The sequence below is a fragment of the Acomys minous genome (assembly GCF_964271855.1).
Source record: "Acomys minous genome assembly, chromosome: 9".
Classification (NCBI taxonomy): domain Eukaryota; kingdom Metazoa; phylum Chordata; class Mammalia; order Rodentia; family Muridae; genus Acomys; species Acomys minous.
In genome coordinates, this window is record NC_140490.1 from 59,737,822 (window position 1) to 59,763,632 (window position 25,811).

Here is a 25,811-nt window from a genome sequence, read left to right on the forward strand (position 1 = left end):
AAAATTACCTTCAGCCCCAGTGTATAAGGTGTATATCACACATAAATGAATTCCATGAACACACACACAAGCCCCCTGCTTAGGATATTTCATTAACATATAGGCAACTAATCACAAGTAGAAGACATCTGAAATCCAAACCACATCTGGTCTGCCATGTATTTGGATAAGGGGTGCTTTTTGTAATGGCATGAGCCTCATTCCTGGGGGTTCCAGCCTCAGGACCTGACCACCTCCCAAAGCCAACCCTTTAGGGATTAGGACTTCTCAGGCAGTGGCACAGAGATGGGTGCCTGGCTGAGGATCTCCTAGGGAGACAGACAACAGAGGCCAGAGACTGGAACCAGAGACTAACTGGTTTAATCCTCTTTCTAGGTCATACTGAATCATCTTGGGTGGCAGCACAAGGCAGCACATTCCAGCTAGTGCTTCATTTACATAATGTCTTTGCTAACTCGCAGGGTGGCCAAGTAAAAGGAAAGGTGAGCCCCAGCAGTGTGGCGCTCATGATGTTGTGCAACAGGGAAGGAAAGTGACCCGAAGGACTTGGGCTCAATGTCACAATCCCCATGAGGCCGACAGGCTGACAATGCATGAAGACTGGCATGGCCCTTCTGTCTTTTCTCCATGTATGAGCAAGCAAAGCCTCTAGGACAGTGCCTAAATTATGGACGGGGACGAGAATGGGCCTGGAACTCCCCAGTCTGAACAGAAGAAAAGCCAAGTCAAGGTTAACATTTTTGTTTGGTTTGGTTTTTTGTTTTTTTGTTTTTTCAGATAGGGTTTCTCTGTGTAGCCTTGGCTGTCCTGGAACTCACTCTGTAGACCAGGCCAGCCTGGAACTCACACAGATCTGTGCGCCTCTGCCTCTCTGAGTGAAAGTCAACATTGTTAAGCATGCTTGCCTTGAGCTGTACAGCCTGTGGTCCAGAAGTTAGGAGTGTCCAGGGTCCAAGTTTTCAGCAGCAGCTGAAGTCTTTTTTTGGGGGGGGGGGTCCCAATGTCATCAGCCACGTTGGCAGTTCTCCAGTTAATGAGGGGCAGCTGCTAGGCTCTCGCAATGTGACCAGACAATCTGGAGAGGGGGTAATGTGTGTGTGTGACTGTGTGTTTTGCTCTCCTTCTCTCTGCACTGACTGCACATCTATCTGCCGCTTCCCAGACTCACTACTCTCTGGTGGGGACCTGAGTTTCAGTCTGGTTTCATTGTTTAGCCCAAGGAATTTCCTAAGGTTTCCCCGAGGCGCAGGGCTACTGAGAATGAAACCTTTTTCACATCCCTGGAAAATCCTCCTGTCACTTTCACTCTGACACCTCTTCTGCCTGGAATGGACAGTTGTGGGCCAGGATTTCAACTTCTCTAGATGTCACCTACATCATGGTCTAGGAGAAGTCAAGGGACCCATCCATCCCCATGTTATGCATATCTCTTCTGTGGCTTTTTTTTTTAAATAGTCATGATATCCATCACTATGAGTATGTGTGTTTTGCTCAATTTCTCTCTGTTCATCCTGCTGTAATTTAGTGAGTTTGTTTAGTTTATGAATTGATATTTTCATCAAACTAGAAATAAATTGGGGTCATTAAAAAAATCTGCCCTCTTTATTTTCTTTCCTCCTGGGATTTTAATTTTTCTCACAGCGGAACTGAAGGTCTGTTTATTAATGCCTCTTTTCTTCTCCCTGTAGCTCAATCTGATGGTCTCTGTTGAAGTGTCTTCAAATTGACTGCTTTTGCTCCTCTGTGTTCAGGCCTCTGTTACAATGCCCAGGTAAAAACCTCCATTTCAGATACAGTTTTTAGTTCATTTTATTTTCAAATGAGATATAACTCACATGTCACAATATCCATTATTTTACACCTATCATTTGTCTACTTACAGTGTTGGGTTTACTTTAAGTCCTGAGATATTTATATTAGATACGTTAAACAAATTTTTAAAATTTATGTATTATGTATACAATGTTCAGCCTGCATGTACACCTGCACACCAGAAGAGTGCATCGGGTCTCATTATAGATGGTCGTGAGCCACCATGTGGTTACTGGAAATTGAACTCAGGACCTTTGGAAGAAGAACAGTGTTCTTAACCTCTGAGCCATTTCTCCAGACTCTCAAAATCTTTGTCTTATTTTTTAAATTATTTTTAAAAAAATCTTTGTCTTTTAAAAAGGTTTATTTTGTTATTTTTAATTATGTGTACATATATGGGTCTGTGTATGGGTCTGTGGACATGAGTGCAGTGTGTGTGTGTGTGTGTGTGTGTGTGTGTGTGTGTGTGTGTGTAGCGAGTGATGTACAGGTGGATGGGAGCCGCCCAGCGCAGGTGCTAGATTCAGGTCCTCTGCTGGAGCAGTTCCCACTCTTAACCATTGAACTGTCTCTCCAGCAATACAAATCTTGTCTTTCAATAGTGTTTCCTCCTTTATTATTTCTGAATGTTTATTACTGATCACGCTGCCCTTCCTGGGCTTTCCTGTTTCTTTGCATGTCTGGCATCTCCAGGTGGAATGCTGGACATTTAGAATGTTCCATTGTTGACTCTTTGGGGCTTTGTTTCAAGCAGCACATTTACATCTAGATCAACTCAACCTTGTTGCTGGGCACGGTCATGGCAGCTCTCCGCTGGCTGCCTTCTGCCGTGTTCTGTTTTACTTAAGTGGTGCCCTTTCCACAGTTTCACCTCTATGCTTTCAGTTACCTGCAGCCAGTCAGGCTCTGAAGGTATTAAAGACAAAATTTCAGAAATAAACGAGTCACAAGTGTTTAAAACAGTACATGGTCATAATTGTTCTATTTTTATCAGTTATGAATATTAATATCTTCCTGTACCTCAGTTATAAATTAAATTTTATCATAGGTATGTTTATGTAGGTAGTATATTATATGGCTCAGTACTAGTGTGGGTTTCAGAAACCCACAGGGAGATTTTGGAGCATTTCCCTGGGGGTACTGGGTAACTACTGGACTCTGAAGTTCTGAGGTTAGCTTGAGATAGCCCAAGGTAGTAGCTCAGAATGCAGACTTCTCAGGATTTTGCAAGCTTTGATTACCCTGCAGTGGCTCTTTTTCTTGATGGTTGGTCTTTGCGCAGCCTTGTGGAATCTCATCTGCACATATATAACAGCCTAACATTCAGCCAATATTTTCAAAATATTGAGTATATTTATGGATCAGTTTGCTCATTCTTGAACCTTCATAGCTTTCCCTCAGGCATGGTTTCTCTGCAGTTCCACAAGCCTGCTGTGCTCTGATTGGATGCCTGCTCCCTCTACCACAATATGGAAAGGTCCCAGGCAGGAAGTAGACATGATTGTGGGCCCGTCTTACTATGCCCCCCTCCAAAGACTGTAGTCATTAGGCATTTGTTTTCCCAGACTAAAAAGCAATTGGTTGGAGTGTTATATCCCATTTTTTTCATTCTTAGTTACAGAATGGCACATTGTCATCAATTGCTTTTTATACATTCTTCTTCATGAAGCATGTTGTTTTCCCCCCATTATACTGTTAAAAAAAATCAGCACACTGGTTCTGGAAAATATTTGAAATCCTGTCCTTTGCAAGACCATGGATAGACCTGGAGGAAATTGAGTGAAATGAGCCAAGCACACAGAGACAAAACACATGATCTCACTCATATGTGGAAACCTAAAAATAGCTGATCTGACACAAACTGAAGGTAGAATAGCACTTACCAGAAGCTGAGGAGGAGAAAAGAGGGTGGGTAGGGAGAGGGGCCAGCAGATGCAGGTGATCAGAGGACAAAGTTGCATGATTCGACTGCACAGCCGAGCGACCACAGCTGCAGTGCTCAAGAGAAAATATTAGGGATGACTCCATCCAAGAGGCCAGAAGCCTTCAAGCCGGAAAGACCACGAATACAGAACCCATAAGAGCCACTGGTGCAAGTCTCTGAGTCCAAAGGCAGCAGCAGGGAGCAGCCACAGACCACTGTGCTCAGAGCAGAAGGAGCAGAGGTAGAAGAACCTTCCCTCACTTGCATGCTTCTCTGTCCCCATTTGGTCCTCCAGCCCACTGGATGGCGCTGCTCAAATTCTAGGAGGTCCTTACCACTCATTTTGCTCACCCATGAGCTAATGTTCTCTGGAAACACCTCTCAGACACACTCAGGAATAGTACCTTACCAGATCTCCACGCAGCCTGCCTAACACCCCAAATTAACTTTGACAGATGTCCACAAAGAGACTCATTCCTGAGTAACAGAAGCTTGTGGGCAAGCTTTGAAAAGCTTTCTGTCTTTTGACTTAGAAGGGCATAGAAGTAGTTGCCACCCAGGACAGCTAACAAGGTCATGATCCAGAAAGCAGGGCAGGGGGACAGCCCAGAAAGTATTCACACCGTAAACTTTATAGTGGGAACCTGGAAGGAAACATGACACCTCATCAGGCACCCGTATAAGAGATGTCAGGAGAGGGACTACATGCCACCAGTCTCCACAGTGGCCTGGCATTGCTCTCATCCCTGACCTGGAACCCACCTGTGGGAGACGTTGACTGCAGGCCCAACCCACACTGCCAAAGAAAATAGGGGTTCATGAGATAGAAATTAAGTAACAAAATAGGTGAATACTTTTTAGGAAATATTTAGATATTTTTATTATATATGGTACACATGTTTGTGTACTAAAACTTCACGTTCTCCAGCCATGGACGTTATCAGTTTCAAAACAGTGGCAGCTTGATGAACAACGGTATGAGTCAAAGAAAATCTGTGTTCTTTAATTATCAGTGAGGACTGGCAGCTTTAGTATATCATAGAGAAAGCATTCATTTTAAACCCACCACAGTGATATGAACGGATGGGAAAGCAATGCAACTGACACTTACAGCCTTGAATCTGCTGATGAACTCACACGTCACTTGGAAGCCACACTCTCTGAGGACTGAAGATGAAGCTCCAGGGACAGAGTGCTTGTGTAGTGTGCATGGCACTCTGGGTCTGGTCCCTAACACTGAATAAACAGAGCTACTGGCACCTGTCTAGAATCCCAGCGCTTGGGAGGTGGAGGCCGGAGGATCAGAAGTTCAATGGCACCCTAGGCTACTTACATAGTGAGTTCAAGGCCAGCTTTAGAATCCTGAAATCCTGCCAGGGAGGAGATGCTCATTAAACCTTTTGCCCATACTATTGGCTGGATGCTGGAAATAAGGCCAAATCACAAGGCCCAGCGGGACCCCAGCTCCTGTTACTGTCAGCATCATGCTTTTCTTCCTGGACCACCTAATAAAACCAGAACGTAAGCATTTCAACTAGACTCCATATAGACAATGGCAAGTAATTCTCAGTGTTGTGGTGTTTCTTTTTTATACTGAAACTGTTCTCATCTTCTCAGAGGTAAGTGCAATCCCCCCATTGCAGGCAAAGGTAATGTTCATCTTAAAACAACTTCCATTAAAAAACAAAATGGGCACTGGTAAGGTGGTTCAGTGGGTAAAGGTGCTTGCCACAAGCCTGACAATCTGAGTGTGATGGCCAGAGCCCATATGCTGCCAGGAGATAGCTGAGTCCCACAGATTGTTCCGTGACTTCCACAAGTGCCATGTGTACATGCATGCAACCCACATAACAAAAACGTAAATATAATAAACAAAGGAAAAGTAATGGTAGCCATGTCAGTAACCTTACACTCAGGGAGCACAGGCAGGAAGACCGCAAGTTCGAAGCCAGCTAGGGGCACATAGCAAGACCCGGTCTACCTAAAAGCAGAACAAAACAAAAATGTATACAGGATAAAGAATGGTACCAGGGACTAGGAAGATGAGCCACCAGGTAAGGCCCCAGCTGCCAAGCCTGAGGACCTGTGCTCCCTCCTCAGTGCCTACATGGTGGAAGGAAAGAGCTGACTCCAGAAAGTTCCTTTGACCTCATCCTCTTGCTTTGGCATATGGGTGTACACACACACACACACACACACACACACACACACACACACACACTCATGACTGTAATTACAATTTTCAAAAGGCTGTTACCTGAACCACCACTCTAGCACAACTGTTCACTCTGCTTGTGTAACACCATCTAATCCTTGATTGATTACGTATCTTGCATACTCATGATTCTGGATCATGACATAGCTCCCCCAGAATTAGCCATCAATCTGTTAGTCAGTCAGCAAACATCCTACGGCATGGAAACAATGACTTGGCTGCGACAGACTTCCAGTGTCACATCCTTCTCTTCTACTTTTGTCACTTATTCACTCACTCACTTAGTCAGCAAGTGTTTATGCTGCTAGACCCTGGGGTGCAAATATAAGTTAGGCCCTGTTTCTGCCTTTGGACTCCAACAAAAGTCCAGGCGATCAAGAGTGTCATGGACTTTCCATGCCTTTGCCCATCATAGTATAAACTATCCTTTTAATGTTAATTGTACAGAAGTGTCCAGAGATGTGTGAGTAAGGAACTGTGTTAGCTCCTTAAGGCTTTAAAAGCAAAGCCATGGGTAGGCAAGATGGCTTATGGGTAACGGCACTAGCCACCAAGTTTGACAGCCTGAGTTCCATCTCTGAGAAGGAGACAACTAACTTTTTTGTTGTTGTTGTTGTTTCATTTTTTTGTTTTTGTTTTTGTTTTTCAAAACTGGGTTTCTTTGTGTAGCCCTGGTTGTCCTAGACTCAATTCTGTAGGCCAGGCTGGCCCCCAACTCACAGAGATCCACCTGCCTCTGCCTCCTGAGTGCTGGGATTAAAGACATGTGGCACCAACTAACTTCTGAAAGTTGTCTTCTTATCTTCTTCCTCAGTGAATGCACGAGCGCGCGCGCGCGCACACACACACACACACACAATATATATATATGAAAAAAATTTAAAGTAGAATCATGCCAGATGTAGAAGACTTGTGTCCATGATGTGGTATAATCTCAACATAGCACATGTTTCTACTTCCGGCCACAGGAGGGTTCATCAGATAAAAATGTTCCTTTGAATGAGAAAAACAATTAAGCATTGAAATGGGAGAGCAAGAAAATACAAGATTAAAAATAGGCCTTACCAGCCTGCTTTATAGAACTATTTTCTATAAAGAAAATATTTTCATTTTTAGTGAGTGGATTTGGAGGTAGTGTTTTTATTCTTTTTACTCTTTCTGCATTATATATTTATGAGGAAACCAGCATGATGGCCACTAACCACACCATATATTCTAGCTAAAACTTCAAGCTACTTATGAGGAAATATGACTTATACTCCAGCTCTAGAACCAATCATTAACCCTTCTTGGATTAAAAAAAAAAAAAAAAAAAAAAGGAAACCCACAAATCAAAAGAACAACACAGTCAGTTATTGCACACTTTCCTGTAACTTCAGCAGTTACACCTCTCCATGTTTACTGGTCCCCCCTCCGCTCCCCCATCTTGTGTGTGTGTGTGTGTGTGTGTGTGTGTTGCTGAATTATTTGGAAGCAGATTACAGGTATTTTAGCACTTGGCTCCAAATATTCTACCCCACAAAGGCATCATCACCTTACATAATCTTAATGCCTTTACCACACCCAAGAAATGTATATTGGTGTTCAACAGGATCACCTTGTATTTAGCTGCCACCTCTGGGGACCTGTGAGTGTTGGTACTGCCCTACTACCTGGGCACTGAGCCCTTGTCTCTGCCTGCAACTGTCTAGGAGAGTTGGTTCAGATTCACTCTCTCCTGTGACTAAAGAGGGCTGTCTAGTTTGGGAAAGCATCTCTGTAATTTACCACATGTGAATTGGATTTAAGTCCCTGTAACATGGATGGATGGACACACACACACACACACACACACCACACACACACACACACACACACACACACACACACACACACACACTTTTCCAAGCCACACAAAATTTCCAAGCTAATATATGGAGCTGAGACTCTGAGGTGGCTACACCAAGAAAGCAGTGGCTGAGGATAGTGGAAACACAGATCCCAACAAGGACCCGAGGAATAAGCTGACAGTGTAAGATAAGCTGCTTCCTGTAGGCAGATGTGGCAGTTAAAAGCAGGATCAGCCTGCTTGGGCAGGAGGCTGGAGATACAGGCACCACTGGGTCTTAATGCCTGCTATTTCCTCTGGTATCTCCAGGCCTGTTTTTCTCCAGCTGAGATGGAATGTCTTCCTCTTCTCTGACAAGATTCCCTTGCTCCACACTTGATGGCTTCTGTTTCTGTCACACTGCACCCAGAGTACTCTTGCTTTTGCTTTCACCATTGTGTAGTGACAATAATATAGAGAGGTTAAGTAAACAACCACAAGCCAGGTGTGGTGGCTCATGACTTTCATCCCAGCACTACGGGGAGGCAGAGGCAGGTGGATTACTGTGAGTTCCAGGCTAGCCTGGTCTACAAAGCAAGTCCAGTACAGCCAAGGCTACACAGAGAAACCCTGTCTTGAGAAAAAGGAAGGAAGGAAGGAAAGAAAGAAAGAAAGAAAAAACAAGAAAAAAAAACTGACTAATGCCAACACTTTCTAGTTCTTTTAGATGTTTGGATTTTGTACGTGTTCAGATTACAGCATTTAGATCCAGTTCACATATAGTAAACTGCAGAGATGCTCTCCCCATCTAGACAGCCCTCTTTAGTCAGAGGAGAAAGTGAATCTGAACCAATACTCCTAGACGGTTGCATGCAGAGACAAGGGCTCAGTGCAATACACACCTGGTTCCACAACTAAAGTGCAGCTCCTTAGAAATCTTTCTATCTGTGGCCTTTTACCTAGCTAGTCTCACTTTCTCTTGAGCCCCTCCAAATCCAAGATGGCTCCTAAGCTTTCTTTCCTAGAATGTTGTTATACCTGGTTCCGTGAGGGCTCTTCTAAGCCAAGAAGCATGGGGTGGGGGTGTGCAGGGGTGGGGGTGTGCAGGGGTGGGGGTGTGCAGGGGTGGGGGGGAGGCTTTCAAAAGTCCAGTTGCTATGTAAAAAGTTTCTATCTCCTCCTCTACTAAACCTTTGGCAGGCTGACCATGTCACCATGTCACCATGTCACCATGATGGGGGTCAAGGCTCCAAGTCAGTAGGGTCTAAACCATTTCACCTTTATGGTGGGGAGGTTCAAGGCCACCCAGCAAAGACCACAAGACCTCTCTCAAGTAACTCGTCTTCAGATAGGCAGGAACTTTCCATTCTTTAGCATTCTTATCTATGGAGGCTTTCAAAGGCACACCCAAGTTGCTTCTATGTGGGGACACACGTAACTGCATCTGAAATCCATTTACGCTTTTATATTTTGCTAACAATTAGGTTTTCTATGTATGATAACCAAATATCCTGAAACAAGGGAGAGAGAGAAATTTAACCATCACACAAATATTAGGTTAATGGTGGACTTCCTTTTAAATTTGTAGAGGGGCAGAGGAATATAAATGCTTTAAAAGCAACAAAATGTCTATCTGTCTCCAGGCTAAAAACTTCTTTCTCATAGCTCCATAAAGAAAGTGGCCCAGCACTGCTCTCCCCTCATTAAAAATATGTTTAATTGTTTTATAGGTGTGTGTGTGTGTGCTCGAGAGCACATGTGCCCGTCACATGTGCCCATATGTGCGTGCGTGTGCATGCACATGTGCATACAGGAGCCAGAGGTGACAAGAAGGCATCAGATCCCCTGTAACTGAAATTACAGGTGGTTGTGAACTGTGGTGTGGGAACTGAACTAGAGTCTTCTGCAAGAGCAGTAAGTGTTTGTTGTTGTTGTTGTTGTTTTGGTTTTGGTTTTTCGAGACAAGGTTTCTCTGTGTTAGCCTAGGCTGTCCTGGAGTCACTTTGTAGACCAGGCTGGCCTCGAACCCACAGCGATCCTCTTGCCTCTGCCTCCTAAGTGCTGGGATTACAGGCGTGTGCCACCATGCCCGGCTGCAATAAGTGTTCTTAATGGTTGAACTATATCTCCAGTCTTTTATTTTTCTAAGGAAACAAACCTCTTTCTTTCTTCCTAAAGAACTTTCACACATTCTTAACTACTTGTTAATGGCCCTTTTCATTTTAACTTTAGTGAGACTAGCATCAAGAGGAAAGATAAGACAAAATCCTCCTGCTAGTTTGAGAAGACATGATTAAGGGGGTAAAAGCAAAAGATTCACTCTCATTGGGAGTAAAGGTCATGAAATTTCCCATACTCTAGCTAGCAATAATTAAGTCTAAGAGATCCTCCCTTTCAGCTCTACGGGTAACTTTCATCATGAAGTTTTGACAAAAACTACCAAAAAAATTCTCTTGTTGTCTGATAGGCATTAGAGATAAATTCTAAATAGGAATCTCCCTAGAAGAATTACCAGTCTAGAAATTCCATTTTCTAAAGCTAGGGGTCCCTCAGGGGAGGTTATCTGCTACACCCTTTATCATAGTTACTGTTCTATTGCTGTAAAGAGAGACCATGACCAAGGCAACTTATAAAGAAAGATTTTGATTGGTAATTTGCTTATAGTTTCATGGTAGGAATTATGGTGGCATAGTGCCTGAGAGCTCTGTCCTTATCTGTGTGTGTGTGTGTGTGTGTGTGTGTGTGTGTGTGTGTGTGTGTGAGAGAGAGAGAGAGAGAGAGAGAGAGAGAGAGAGAGAGAGAGAGAGAGAGGCTGAGAGAGAGAGAGAGAGAGAGAGAGAGAGAGAGAGAGAGAGAGAGAGAGAGAGAGAAAGAGAGCACTGGACCTGGCATGGACTTTTGAAACCTCAAAGCCAATTCCATGTGACCACACCTCCTCCAACAAGGCCACACCTCCTAATCCTTCCCAGAAAGTTCCATTAACTGGAGACTAAGCATTCAAACATATGAGTCTCTGGGAGACGTTCTTATTCAAACCACCACAACATTCTCTCTTTTCTCTGTTTTGGTTCATCCTGACTTCGGCGAGTCAATAGTCTTCAAATTGCAAATGAATCCCCCAAAATGTTACTGTCTAGATGTCTTCAATTGGGTTTGTTTTCTCTGTTGATTAAAGAATTAAAACAAAGGACACAAGTCATAGCAAGTTTTATCAAAAGTGAAAGTGCGCACACACACACACACACACACACACACACACACACACACACACACACCCAGGAGGCCTTAGGTCTTTTAAGTGTTTTTAGTGGTGTAGACCAGGTCTCCCTCCCTTTATTTTGGACTGGCCAAATTAGACAAAGAAGACTGGGCTGACTGTCTCCTCGCATCCAGGATCAGGGCCTGCCTAGAATGTATCAGGAGAGGTCAGCCAGAGGGAGTCCACCAAAGGAAGAAGGAAGCTTGCCAACTCTTTGCCCTGGGTGACGAAGAGGCCAGAAGAATGCCATCTTGTTGTTTATGCATGGCCTCTTTCCCCGTCTGTCTGCCTGCCAGAGTGTTCTCTGACTCCTGTATTCCCCCAGGCATTGCCCTTTCCCAAGCACAAAGCCGGACTCCATACCCTGTCAAGTCTGGAGGCTTTGCCAGGCACTTTGACCCCACCAATTCCAGGCAGAGTGCACCCTTCCCCTTCCCTATGGGCCGGGGCCACAGGGAGGCTGCTGCAGCTGGTGATTGGCATCTGAACCAGTAAATGAAGATGGGTCTTGTGTATATTACCGAGGGAGATGGAGTTTAGCAACATGCGGGACTTTGAATTCCATGCACATAGGTATCAGAGGGACAAGTGTGTCTCTGCGCCTCAGTCATGGGTAAAGGAAGTACGTTGGGTGGTGGAGGCAGAAAGGCGAAGGCACTGCTGACAGCATGGATGGCAGCTGCCACTTCTTCCAGCTCACCTGGCAAGCAAATTCCTTAAGTTCCAGAGACCATCTTCCAGGGCTACTGGGGAGGTGCACAATAAGCAAAGACCTGGCACTGGGCCAAACAGGATGTGCGACACAGAGACATCCTAGCCCTGTCCCCATCCTGTTCTGGGAACTGGAGAGGACACTGCAGAGCCTTTTCCCATGGGCAGGGCTGGGGGGAGGGGAGGTCTTTCTTTTCTCATGGGTTTCAAAGGGTCCCACCTCACGTGAATAAAGAGGACTCATTCTTGCTCGAAGGCCCCTCCCCCCACAAAAAAAAAGTGAGAGAAAAGGAAAAAGATGGTGTGAATAAAAATAGAAATGAGCTCAGCGTTCTTACAAGTGAGGTTCTCAATGGATCTGGACCTTCAGTGAGTAGAAATAGCTCGTTTGAAATAGAATCCCACGGACAGGCTTCTGGGCTTTCTGTTTTCGCCACATTAACACCCCAACAAAAGGGCTGTGGCATCATTGCTAAGGCAGGAAATGAGGGGGTGAGTAGACACTGGCTGCATTCCCTCCTCCTTCTGAGTTCAGACAGACAGTCCCGCAGGCTGGATGCTGGTTGCCTAGGAAACAGCTTGGATGTGAAACTCTAGAAAAAGCACTATTGGCATTAGGAGATGCAATTACTGTTTTTTTGTTTTGATTTTTCTTCTTATCTTTCTGGTATTGTGTGATGCTGGGGTTGGGGAGGAGTGTTCTTTTAACCCTTCTGAGCCAATTTCTTCATGTATAAGAAGACAATGCATATTCTCTCCCTCCCTCTCCCTCTCTCTCCTTCTCTCTCTCCTTCTCTCTCTCCTTCTCTCTCTCCTTCTCTCTCTCTCTCTCTCTCTCTCTCTCTCTCTCTCTGTGATACTGAACCTAGAAGACGCTTGGTACTTGGTGTGACTTTTTTCTCTTCTCTCCTACCCACCTCAACAGTGCACTTAATAGGCACCAACTGAATAAGCTTAGCAGAGATGTAATGGAGAAATAGGTTTGAGCCAGGCGGTGGTGACACACACCTTTAATCTCAGCACTTGGGAGGCAGAGGCAGGCAGATCTCTGTGAGTTCAAGGTCAGCCTGTTCTACAAAGAGAGTTCCAGGACAGCCAGGGATACACAGAGAAACCCTAACAACAACAACAACAACAACAACAACAACAAAGATAGGTTTAGGTTTAGTAATGAGAACTTAAATCCATTTTTGTAACTTCTGTGATAGTAAAAGCTCAAGTTTCATGATGCAGTGTTTAGAATATCAATCTTTTGCAAATTGAAAATTCATTAAAGATGCAAATGCGTCTAATTCACCACTTCTGAAAAAAATATAGTTATTGTTTTCACTTTGAACATGCATACTGCATGGTGGGGGGATGTGTTGAAGTTTCTCATAAAGTCCCTCATTTGTCCTCTACTCGTGTTTAGACCCAAGTGAGATGGATGTCAATGAAGAGCAGGAGCCACCTGCCTGGGGAACAGCAGTGAGCCTGTTACTACCACCACTCTAACAGGAGAGAAGCTACACTCCAGGCACAGGCAGTGCTGGACCGCCCCCATGGCTCCCAGACTTAGCTTGCAGCCAGGGTTGTGCTCATGCACGCTGTGGGTAGCTAGAGCATCCTCTGCAGACAGGTCACCACCAAGGCCATGCCTCACGAGGAGGAGCTCTTAGTCAGCATGCACTAAAAAAAGACTTTAAAAACTAAAAGTCTGTCCTCTGACTAGCAAAGCAGATGTTGTATAGGCTGCCAGACTTCCTCTTCCAGGCTCTGAGGCTTTCTTTACTTTCCCAGCTGTGGGGAGCTGGGGATCTCAGGGTATTCCTCAGATAGAGAGAAGACGACTGACCTTTATGGCCTCCACAAATTCATGGCCTTGATGGTCAGGACTGGGCAGAGGAAAAGGAAGTATAGGGGTTATATGCTTGCCTCATTTGGGGGCACCTATGATGAATTCACTAGGAGAGCTAATACCAGCACAGGGGGTCTCAATTCAGCTTTTGGCTTCGTTAATCCTATTTCTCCTAGTTTGCGCCAAGCTTCATGTGTAAATCTCCTTTTTTTCTCCAAGGACTGGCTTGAGAAAACTAATTTCAAAGCAACTACACTGCACTTAGATTGTAAGAAGTGGTAGACTCCTCCTCGCCTCCATAAAGAATTGCATCTGAAAACCTGTTTTCAGTCATTTTCTTCATGCATTTAGATGACCATGTTTTCTTCCGTTTTTTCTCCACTTTGTCTCTGTGGAGTTCCTATCCAGCTGGTGTTGCGCCTTCCAGACTATGTTGTTTCTCTCCTGCTTCCCAATGTCTCTCTCTCTCTCTTTTTTTAACTATACTACTTCCTACAACAGTTGTCCAGCTTTTCTTCCAGTGTTTCCACTGGATTTGGTTGACACTATTACATTTTGTGGTTCTCAAGAACCTTTTTATATTTCTTTAATGTTTAGTTTTATTATTTTATTTCAAGACAGGGTCTCCCTCTGTAACTAGTCTAGGCTGGCCCAGATTAACTTTAAACTAAAGGTAACCCTTCTGCCTCAGTCCCCCAAGAGCTAAGATTATAAATGTGAAATCCCACAGCTGGCCAGCTTTTCTATTCTCGCTATTTTGTCTTATCTAAAGATACTCATAAGATTTTTGAGCATTTTTCTTCTCCCTATATGATATCTGCATATTCCCCCTTTCTCTTTGTTACTATACTGGGCCTCCAAGTATAGTAATATCTGATTGTCTCTCCATTTTTTGAGGTGAGGCCTATTTTTATTTTTAATCATGTATCATTCATGTCTGTGTGTCAATGTGTGCATATGAGTGAAGATTCCCCAAGAAGCCAGAGGTTTCAGACCCCTTGACTCTAGAATTACAGGCAGTTGGGTTCTCGGAACTCAACTCCAATGTAAGAGCAGTCACTGCTTTTATGAGTCATCTCCCCAGCCCCGTGCATACTCATTAAAAACGTATTTTAAAATATTGTATGTGTGTGTCTACATGCATGTATGTGTACCATGTGAGTGCTTGTTGCCAATAAAGGCCAGAAGAGGTCATCAGATCCACTGGAAGTAAGTGTTATAGTTGAAAGCCACTATGTACATGCTAGGAACTGAGCTCTGGTCCTCTGAAAGCGTACTAAGTGTTCTTAGTTGCTGAATCATTTCTCTAGTTATTAAAATAGCTTTAAACAATTATATTGATTTATGGAGAAACTTGCATGTGCTGTGGCACACATGTTGAGGTCAGAGGACATCTTGCAGAAGATGGCTCTCTTCTCCTATCATGCGGGGTCCCAGGGACTGAAATCAGGTATGTGGTCAGGTTGGTGGTAAAGGTGCCTGTATTTGCTGAGCCATCTTACTGACCCATGTCCATTCATATTTATCTGAGGTATACTAAAAAGCTGACTGAAATCTCTAAGCCTGCTGGGTCACAGTCAAATCATTTGTGTCTACTTTCAGAGACTCCTGGTGCCCAGCTGTTTGGTCAAACAAAGGTTTACAATGGCTCAAGGTCCCCTAATTTAGATAACTGTAGTAACTCCTACCAATAATATAAACATACTGTCTTCTTTCTTTATCCTAATGATTCTATTACCTCTGATTTGAGTTTTTTTCCCCAGGCACCAGACAGTTCAAAAAGTCCACCAAATGGTATTATATTGCAAAAACCAAAGCAGTTGCAACTCTCGCCACCAAAGCCCTCAAGAAGGTACGTGGTCGGAAGCTCCGGGTTTGGAAGCAACTGAGAAGGCTAAAGTGCAGGAGGCCGTGGTGGATTGCTTTCGGTCTAGGACTACTGCCCAGGTCACCCCTTAAGTTCCCCATGATTTTCATACTTGCCATGCTGTGCTTTGGAAAACGACGATGTTACCAAACCCACTAACAGTACCAGAGGACAAATGAAGTCATATGTTTAGTTCTTAGCAAGTGTCAGGACATGGCCATGCCTTCCTGAGGGATGCTCTCGGAGATGATTGCCCTGTGCTCCCATAGACTCTTCACAGACCTGTGCATCAAGTAGTCACACCACAAATGGGAATCCATCAAACTCCCCCACTCCCCTCCCCCCCACCGCCAGCCCCCGTCTTAAATGCTCCCTTAAGGGACCTTCACAGCCAGCTTCTCAGAAACCTCATATCTGAATTGTATGCTCTCACTGAGCTTCAGCTTTGACATTAAAAAACCACAGCTTTCATCTTAAAGGAAAGAAGAGACAGTTTATTCTGGAGCCATTTTGAGCGACCATGGCCTGGGAGCATAGATTTCGGCTTTCTCAAATTTCATATTCCAGTGTGGAAGCTGTTTCATGAAGTTTTTTATACTTTTACAGAATAAATAAAAATTATAAATCAAGGCAAGTTTGAAACACATTCGTGGGTACAGCAGAAAAGCAAATACATCAAGATGTGGTGGTAGTGGTGGTGGTGGTGGGGCTCCAGAAGCCCGAGCTGCTAACGGATAACATGCTGTGCTCTTTGATTGCTGGAAACTAGGGTTCTGGGAAGTTAATAGATTCTAAGGGTTTGCATCGTAAGCCATGAGCACAAAGCAGACAGAACAACTGGAAGTGGCCAGACTTCAGGTTGACAATGAATCCCATTCCATTGCTAGTCTCGTTTAATAATAGGTTGGGGGAGGGTGATGAAGCAATAAAGAGAAGCCACCTCCTAGCAGCTGCCGGCTTCTTACACATGGCTTTAGTTTCCAGGCACTCAGGTGCCCTCTGTCTGCCTGAACAGCCTCAACAAAGAATCTGCTGAATAGTAGAGAGACAGCACCGTTCCCTGTGTAAGTGACCTGATTTTGCTTCACGCCTTCCCCCACTGGTTTGCCACCCAGCTCCCCCATATCCATGATTTCTGCAAGTCATTTCCCGTAAAGAAACTCCACATCCGTTTCATTCTGGACGCTTACAGGCTACTGAGCCCAGAGAATGCCTCTATTGCAACCCAATACAAATGGAGGCCTGGATTTACATTTTGGTCAGAGCATCATGCCAGGGAGGGTCCTAAATAAATTCTGTTCGCACAGGCACTGTCTAGGTAATGTTAGTCTTATTTCTGCTTATGAGAAAGCAAGTGATAGCACCGTAACTCCAGGCACCGTGGGAGATCTTATCAGGCATCGTGTGTAGCTGTGGGTGGGCATGATACAAAAATGTCTCCCCTTACTCTTTTCCTGTTGGAGGTTCACAGTAGAAGCTGCATCCTAATAATAGCCAGCTGATTCCACGGTTGCACTATTCCTACTGAGGGTCTGTCTCTTCAAATGCATCCATGATCCTATGCTTAAAAACAGAGGCCAGAACGTATGATGGAAATATACCTGTGTAGGCCAGCAAGTTGCTGAATCTGTGTCAGGTGCCTTCGATCCCCTAGTTAGAGACATTTACCCTAGTCTAGAGTGAGAGAACTGCTGCCTCTGCAGTTCTGGGAGGGGATCTGCTGTGCCCACTTCCCTCTCCAGGCTCCTCCCAGCCCAGCATCTGTGGTCACTATATGGCCAATGCACTGCGCATTTCCAATACTCTGCAGCAGCTGCTGCCCAAACACAGAGGGACCAGCAGCTCACTAGGCTCTTGCCTGCTGTCTGACCTAGACAGTTAAACCCTAAGCTGATATGATTTTCTTCATTTCAGTTTTGGGAGGTGATAAGCGATGAGCATGGCATCGACCCCACCGGCAGTTACCATGGAGACAGTGACTTGCAGCTGGAGAGAATCAATGTGTACTACAATGAAGCTGCTGGTAAGGCTTTGGGTGTCAGTTTTGCTTTCCATACCGTGGCAGAGGAAGTGGCCCAGGAGCATGCAAACAAGAAAATGCCTTTTGCATACTCACATAAATGCCATCTGAAAAAAAAATTGCACTTTGCAGTTCCCGAAGACCTGTGCGTGTCTGGTGTGATGAAGCATGCTTTGTGTCTCCATTTTGTTTTTCTTCCTTTGTCTCAATGCTGGGATTTCTGTAATGAATCCTGCTGCTACATCTGTCTCCTTGCCAAGGCCAGCTGTAAGTGAGCTCTTGTCCCCACAGGCAACAAGTATGTACCTCGGGCCATCCTGGTGGACCTGGAGCTGGGCACCATGGACTCAGTGAGGTCGGGACCATTCGGCCAGATCTTCAGGCCAGACAACTTTGTGTTCGGTATGTCGTCATGCCCCGTGAGAGCTGGCCAAATGACTCACTCCCTTCCTAGCAGCCATGGGCTATTTTACAGTTCTGTGTGCAGTGCTCAGCTGATCCTGTGTCCCACAGACCGCAAGTCCTGGCCTAAGCTATGCAGCTGAGGAGACCATGTCTGTGGTCACTCTTGACAGCTCAGAGGAGAGTGTGGGCCTGAAGAGGCTGTGAAAAGCCATGAGGCGTGCCTCTCCGGGGAGGCATGGAGAGGATGGAAGTCTTCAAAGAGGGCATCACAGGCTGTAGGTGCTTTCAAAGGACCAGTGATGCCAGGTAACCACTTTAGTGAGCAAGGTGTAGAGCAAGTGCTTACAGCTTCCTCCCCAGCCTCTTTAATTACACCTAATTAAGAGTCTTTATACAGTGCTCTCTGTGCTTATTTTCATAAGCAGCTCCTTTCCTTCACGTTGTTGAAGACAGTCTCACACAGCCCTGGCTGGCCTTCTTGCCTCTATCATCTTAGTACGGGCTTTGCAGGGCATATGCCACCACATTCAGGTCCTTGGCTTGATTCCAGCCTTTCCCCCGCCCTGAGTCATGCAAAGGTAATTTTTACTTGTAAACCAATATATAAAACCGGAACACTTGAAGATAGTAATGAGGTGCCACACTATATCTGACATACGTATACATTGTGCGATGCTTAAAACCAGGCTAAGCACTTTCATCTCAAACGTTTCTGTGTGGTAAAAATTCAGAATCCTCTCAGTTTCCTGACATGTACAGAACATTGTTGTTACTATAGCAACAGCACAGCAGGCCTTCTCCCCTCGGCTGGCCGTAGCTTAGTAACTGTGATCAACATTTCCCCAACACTCCGGATCTCAGCCTTTTTGAAAGTCATTAATCCACAGACATTTTACCTTTGGCAACGATTATCTGAGGGATCCCAAGAATGTTCCCACTTTGCCTTTCATAGTTTGAGTGATAAACTTGGGATTCCCATGTGTGTTCCTAATATTCTTTTTCTTCCAACAGGCCAGAGGAGCACAGAAATCACTGGGCAAAGGACACTACACAGAGGGCAGTGACTGACGGTGGCATCAGCTGATATGTCATACCCTCTCCCACAGTCTCAGCCACCAAGGTCAAGCCTTACAAAGCCACACTTTCTGGATGGAAAACACAGCTGAAATTTATTGCATCAATGAAGCCCTGTATGACATCTGCTTCAGCATCCTCAACCTGACCACACCCACTTATGATGACCTCACTTACCTGGTGTCAGTCCCCATGAGTGGGGTGACTACTTGTCTGCACTCCTCAGGCCAGCTGAATGCAGACCTGAGCATGCTGGCTGTGAATATGGTGTCCTTTCTGCATCTCTGACCAGCAGTGTAGGCAGCCATACTTTCTCTGGAAATACTGATGCTCCCTGGCGGAGGTCATGTTTTACCTAGGATGCTAGTGTAAACAGTAAAATAGGTAGGTGAGGGGTTAAGACATTGGTACAGCTTGCACCGAGGCACTGATATAATGAAGCCATCTTGTAGCTGGTGTGGTCAGAGCCATCCAGTGACAGCCGTTTAAACGGGTGCAGTCAAAAGAGTGACAACAACTTTGGACTGTTTCTTTGGTTCTGAGTCTAGTGCCTTCCTGGAGCAGAAGGGCTTCAAAGCTCTGCTTCATGGAGGTCTGGGAGGGGCTGAAATATATAGGCCAGGAGCATCAGGATCTGGAAGTAAACATGGAGAGTTGGTGCGACCTGCATGGAACTCATGTGGAATGTTCCAGGCATATGTGAACTGCTTTATGGAAGAGATATACATCTGCAGCTTTATGTACCGCTTTCCCATGGGTGCTGAAGGACAACCATACTAGTTCTGTATTCCTGTGTAGTACGTCACTACAAAATGAGTGGCCAAAAGTGACAGTCAATTTATAGTCTCCAGGGACCAGAAACTCATCAGGACCCCACAGAGGGGACCAGCCTGGTCTACACTATTATCTGAAGCTCAGAGGCCTGCTTCATACATTTCATCTTAGGCCTTCTCATCTCTGTGGCTATTGCCCAAAGGCTGCTTTCCATATCTGGAAGCAGCCAGGCCATTCCCCCCCAACACAGTAGCTTCTCCTTTAAGGTTACCAGGACAACATCCTGAGCCTAATGGTCCAAACCGAAGTGCTCTTCTGTCACCATCTGCACACAACCTTGATTTAGGGGCCATTAGAAATAGCCTACCCTGGAAACCTTAAGGCCAACTGATGTGAAACCTAAGTGCCTATAAAACCCACCTCAGCAGTACCTAGATTAGTGTTTGAACAGTTGGAGAAGGGTCACAGAATCTGCATAGTGCACATGGACTGTGTAGACTGGAAATAGCATGGTCTTTGGACCCAGATAAACCTATGCTTATCACAGGATAAATAGCTTAGCTCATTCGTTAGTAAGCACTATGCTTGCTTTGCCAAATGGCAAAGTTGACCTGGCTAATAAACTTTAGAGAGGTCATATAGGTTCATTATAATGAAATACATATACTTAATGAAATGTATAGGGAAATACATCTATCTATTTATCTATCTCAACCACTGCACTAGCCACAAAGTATTGGTGGTATTAGTACATTAGTAGCAACAACATTTGGGGCTATTAGACACTATTATATCTTGGTATCCAATAGGATTGGTCCCAAGATCCCTATGGATGCCAGTAAAATGGCCAAATATTTGCATATAACCTATACACTTCCTCCTGTTTACTGTGTGCTATCTCTAGATTACTGATAAACTGTGATACAATGGCAAAGCAATATGAATAGTTATTGATCATGGCAAGAAACTGTCTAACCTGTTGAGTACTGACATGTCTCTGCTAACTTTGGATATATTTCACCCATGATTGGCTGATTCCATGGATGTGTCATGTGCAGATATGGGGGCCAACTGTAGAAGAAAATTTAAAAATTCATCTTTCATCTGACACATGAAGATAGTGCTTAGGACTGTTTTGTTCACGTGGCAATGAGGCACCTATAGTGACAGGTGCAAAGGGACACACTTCCAACTAGTCAGGTATTTCTAACAGAACCATAAGAACCAAGAATGATGTGGGGTTTCTCTCAAGATCCTAGCTTCACAGTTGGGAAGGCCCTGGACAGTAGGTTTGTTTGTTTGTTTTTTCCATATCTGAAGTGCTCTGCTCAATAAACATTATTGAAACATTTATTTTAATATTCATTTTTAGCTAAAGGAGGTTCCTTGGTGTTTTGAAAACACTTCCCCTGGGCAGACCTGGGATTCAGCCTCCTTTGCAGACTGCTCTTGAGAAGGCATTATAGACCATGGGAGGGAGGGAGGGAAAGAGGGAAGGAGGGAAGCAGGGAAGGAGGTGAGAAGGGAAGGTTTATTTCCAGATCAGAGGCTGAAGTACAGCAGTGTGGCTGGCACCCATCTCTGAGCCAGGCTCTCTCTCGAATGCTTACAAATATTTGCTGCAGAACTTTCCCCTACACATTTTCAGTAAGGGCAGAATTATTAGGCTCTGTTCAAATAACTGGCTTCTTTCCCTTCAGAAGAAAAGAAAATATTGATGTCAACCTTCCCGAGTTGCTATTTGCCTTGAAAGCAAAAATGAACAGATCCTGGGCTCTGGGACATTCTGGAAAAACTGAATAGTGTTCTTTCTACACCAGCTTGGCTGGGTGGAGGTAGCCTGTTTAGCCCCACCCAAATTCCTTGGCAAGCAAATCTTGGTGAGATGTGAAAGTTGGTGTTCTGTGAATAAGTAAGGAAGGAAACAAATTTGCAAATTAGTGGGAAGGAGGTCTCTTGAGTTTTTGGTACCTTACAGAGCTGGTCTCTCTACTGCCCTGCATGGTGCAAGGAGTTCCTTAGGGACCTGCAGACTCAAGGGGCTTGTGTAGGGAGGAACATTCTAAGGATGTCGCAACTTGCTGCTTATGAGTGCCACTGTTTTGTCATTTCTACAGACCTTCTCATAGACCAAAAGGAGGGATGGTAACAGGAAGATGTGCACACAATAGCATGGAGGGCAAAAGGATGAAAAAGGTTCTCTTAGCTAGATCAGTGGTCCTCAACCTTCCTAATGTTGGAGCCCATTAATAAGGTTCCTCATGTTATGGTGACCTCCAACTGTAGTACTTTGTTGCTCCTTCACAACTGTAACTTTGCTACTGTTAGGATTCATAATATAAATTTGAATGCAGGATAGCTGATATTCTACCCTGTGAAAGGGTCATTCAATCCCCCAAGGGGTCGTGACCCACAGATGGAGATCTAGTGAACTAGAGCATCACACTAGACAGCAGTGTCAATCACCTTATGTCACTGTGACAAAATGCCTGGGATTGGGAAAAAAAAATGTAAGGAGGAAAGTTTTGCTTGGCTCATGGTTTCAGCAGTTCAGTTCGTGATTGGTTGACTCCGTGCTTTGTGGCCTGTGGTGGACATGTACACTATGGTGGAAAGGTAAGGTGAAGGAAGGTGCTGTGTGAAAGACAAAGAGCAGGTGGGGCCAGAGTTGCAATATCCCCCTCTAGGGCACTCTGTCAGTGATCTAAATTCCTTCTACTAAACCCCACCTCTTAAAGGTTCCACCGCAGTCTTATAGGACTAGAAGTTAGGAAACAAGCCTTTAACACTGGAGCATTTGGGTGATATGGAAAATACAAACTATGGCACTGAAGTAAGTTGATTCCAATTTATAAAGGAGCATAGGAGACAGAGTGAATACACACTGAATCCTTTGCAATCAGAAGCCCAAATAAAACCTCCCCAGTTTGTCTTATCAGACATTTTGATACATGGGAAGAATAATAAGAAACACAAGCTCCCTGAACGGGGGAGGGAGAGAATAGGGCAAGGGGTGGTGCTGGGTAATGATCAAGCCAGCTGCAATAGCTCAGATTTGTGTAACATTTGTCATGTGGCAGGTGGCATTGTAACTGCTGTCACACATTAGTCTGTTCAGTCTTGGTAACAGCCCCAAGGGAGGTACAGTTGTCCCTCAGTGTTCATGGAGAACCTTAGGTGCTCAAGGATGGTATATAAAACAACATAGACTCGGCACAGCCTGTGCACAGCCGCCTATGGACTGGATTGTTTCTAGATTACTAACGATGCCTGACATGCCATGTTGTATATCTGTGTGTGTCATATTGTATTGTTTAGACAATGGTAGCAAAGTTGGTGCATTGCCTAGTCAGAAACACTTATTGAAAATGTTTTTAAATCCTTCAATATAGTTAGATGAATCTACAGATGTAGAGGGCTGGTAATACGATTGTTCCCTCTTCACAGATGAGGAAGTAGGCACAGGAGAGGTTAGGCATTTGGGATTTGCATCTGCTCACTCGGCCTAAGTGGCAGGCACTCTTACCAGTCAGGGAATGGGGTGGGGAGGGATCCTTCTGCTCACACAAAACAGCCTTGGCCATAAGAGACGGAATTCAGAGGGTTCAGTAAGGTCCAGGTGATGGGGAGGATGAGAGCAGCTGGGGGAAGCTTTCATATACCTGAGACTTTGTGACATAGTATTTGATTTAAGTCAAGAAACAAGAAGACAGTATTTGTTCTTAATCACAAAGGCATAAATGTAAAAACGATGTTCAGAAGGAAAAAACGCTTCAACCCACAAGTGGAGGAAAAAGGAAGATATTACCATCAAGTACCAGTAGTGAGACACACACATCTAAGGACGAGTGGCTACATTAGATCTTTAAAAAATATATTTTGTGTATGTGCCTATGTGGAAATCAAAGGACTATGTCTTGTGAAGTCAGTACTACTAACTTTATGGAGATTCCAGGGATCCAGCTAAGTGGCCAGGTTTGCTGAGCCATCATGCCAGCTCCTTTTTTTTTTTTTAACTTTTATAACCAAGAAGTATACACATAATACACATGTATTTATGTGGTTAGAGCTTAACACGAGTTCAAGTTTGGCTAGGAGGCTCCTCTTCCATCTCCAAAGGAGATTCATACATACAAACATATATATATGGACCTTGGCACATCCTTGAAGGTGGTTGCAAACTATCGCTACACGCTTACTCTAAATTATCACTTGATGAAAATGGATACATTTGGTGGGGTTAACGCTGAAACTAATGCTTTCAAAATTTTAGGCCCCTTATAAGTGGACTGACTAACCTGTCTCAAGTACGTCTGTCACCTATGGAAGGGACATTAGTCATGGCTGCAACTAACTTGCCATTCACCCACAGAGCACGGGTCACCAAAGCTTTCTCAGTAGGACCCTTTGGTGTGGAACTTGGTGAAGGCAAGGTGAGAAACTGGGCAGGATGAGAGACCTGACTCGAGGCTCAGGCATCTGCCCTCTAGTCTAAATTTTGTCATCATTACTCTACAATGTCTTCAGGGCAGGGGGTGACGCTGGCTACAGCAGTTCTAAAGCAGGAAATGGCCTCTGATTGGAGGATACTGTCATCCCTTACCATTTATCACCTGCCCAATAGCCAGAAGAATAGGCTTCACCTTTTCCAAACCTACTTTATTTGGGGGTTCTTTAAATGCTTATACCTCCCTTCCAACCCACCTCCCCTAGTTAGGAGAGAAAGGAGGTTTAAGGGAACAGGAGAAGTACAATTTCTTGAATTCAATTCCTGAGGACAATTCCCCTGGCATTGTCAGCAGGGTTTCAGCCGACCAGCAATTCCACCAAAGTTGCTGCTGGAACCTGGAACAGCAGCCAGAACCTAGAGCCTCAGCTGGAGCCCAAAGCCTTGAAGGCTTCGCTGGAGCAGTTCTCTCTTGGAGAATCTCGAAGTGGAGAGATGAACAAGCCAACAATACTAAGACCCAAAAAACCCCCAGCCTCCTGTTTTGGGCTCATATATATATCTCCTCTCAGATTCTGTACTAGGATGTTTTTCAGCTGGCAAAAACAGAGCCCCACCCACGAAGTGGTCCTACTTCTAAGTGGATAAACATCACCTGCTCTCTCACAAGTCTGTTCCCTATCCTGTACTTGGGATCGAAACAAAAACATGTTTATATTCCCTACAGAACTGCTCCTTTTAGACAAGAAAAACAGATAAAAGGAGGGAGGGGATAATTGTTTTCCATAAAACAATCCAGAGACCTGTTCTAGATCAGGGGCGTATGTAGGTGGTTCCTGGGCTCATTTCCTCCTGTCATGCACTCTGAGCGTCACAAAGCAGCCTTGCCTTGTGAAAGTGTGATGGAGTATGGCTATTCATACTGGAGAGACAGAGCGAGGAAAGCAGACTCGGCCCTTGGATGAGTCACTTTGGGCAGGGCAGCCATTGTTTAAAAATCTCTGTTTCCCTAATAGACATCAGGGCTGGGCACCCGATGGCGATGGCGGAAGCAGGCTGACTCAGGATAATGCTCAAAGCAGATGGTCTTCAGGAGCCCCTGACTGGCCTGAGCAACACAGTCACTATCCGATTCCATAGGAGCCACTCAGGATGCAGAGCTCACGGGGTGCTGTTTGTCTCTGGGCACAGTACTTCCATCTGGTGAGGTCGGCTCAAAGGTGAGGTGAGCTGCTGGAGGACCTAGCTAGGGAGTGGTAGAAAAGCCTCACTCCCTGCGGTGACCCCCTTTGTCTGCTAGGGGACCTCACACCCCCAGGATCTTCCCTTCACAGCCATAGCCTCTCTTCCTTTTGGTCTTAGACTTCCATTACGAACGAAGCAACAAAGGCTAGTAGGCAACCATCTCCAGGAACCCTTGCTGAAATGCTACAACCAGTGACATTCTCCAGAGCAGAGCCGTTTCTGCAGAGGTTCTGGAACGTCCTAGCTGATTCTGAAGAGCCAAGATGAGGAGCTGGAGGCAGAGTGAAGAGAACATGGAGACCAGTCTTTGGCCGTGAGAAGAGCTATCCGTGGGGACCCAATAGCTTGGGAGAAAGAAGAACATTTAGGACACCCACCCCCATCCTGGGGAGGTACCAGCACTGCCTGCCGGCT

General features: G+C 44.9%; 1 long non-coding RNA gene across 1 annotated transcript; it reads left to right on the forward strand.

Annotated features, from left to right (window-relative positions):
- Positions 1-581: 581 nt before the first annotated feature.
- On the forward strand, positions 582-18,931 carry LOC311605595. The gene is made up of 5 exons (XR_014782022.1): positions 582-730; positions 1,689-1,771; positions 17,347-17,455; positions 17,744-18,163; positions 18,869-18,931. It is a non-coding gene; the product is annotated as an uncharacterized lncRNA (long non-coding RNA).
- The last annotated feature ends 6,880 nt before the right edge of the window (positions 18,932-25,811 follow it).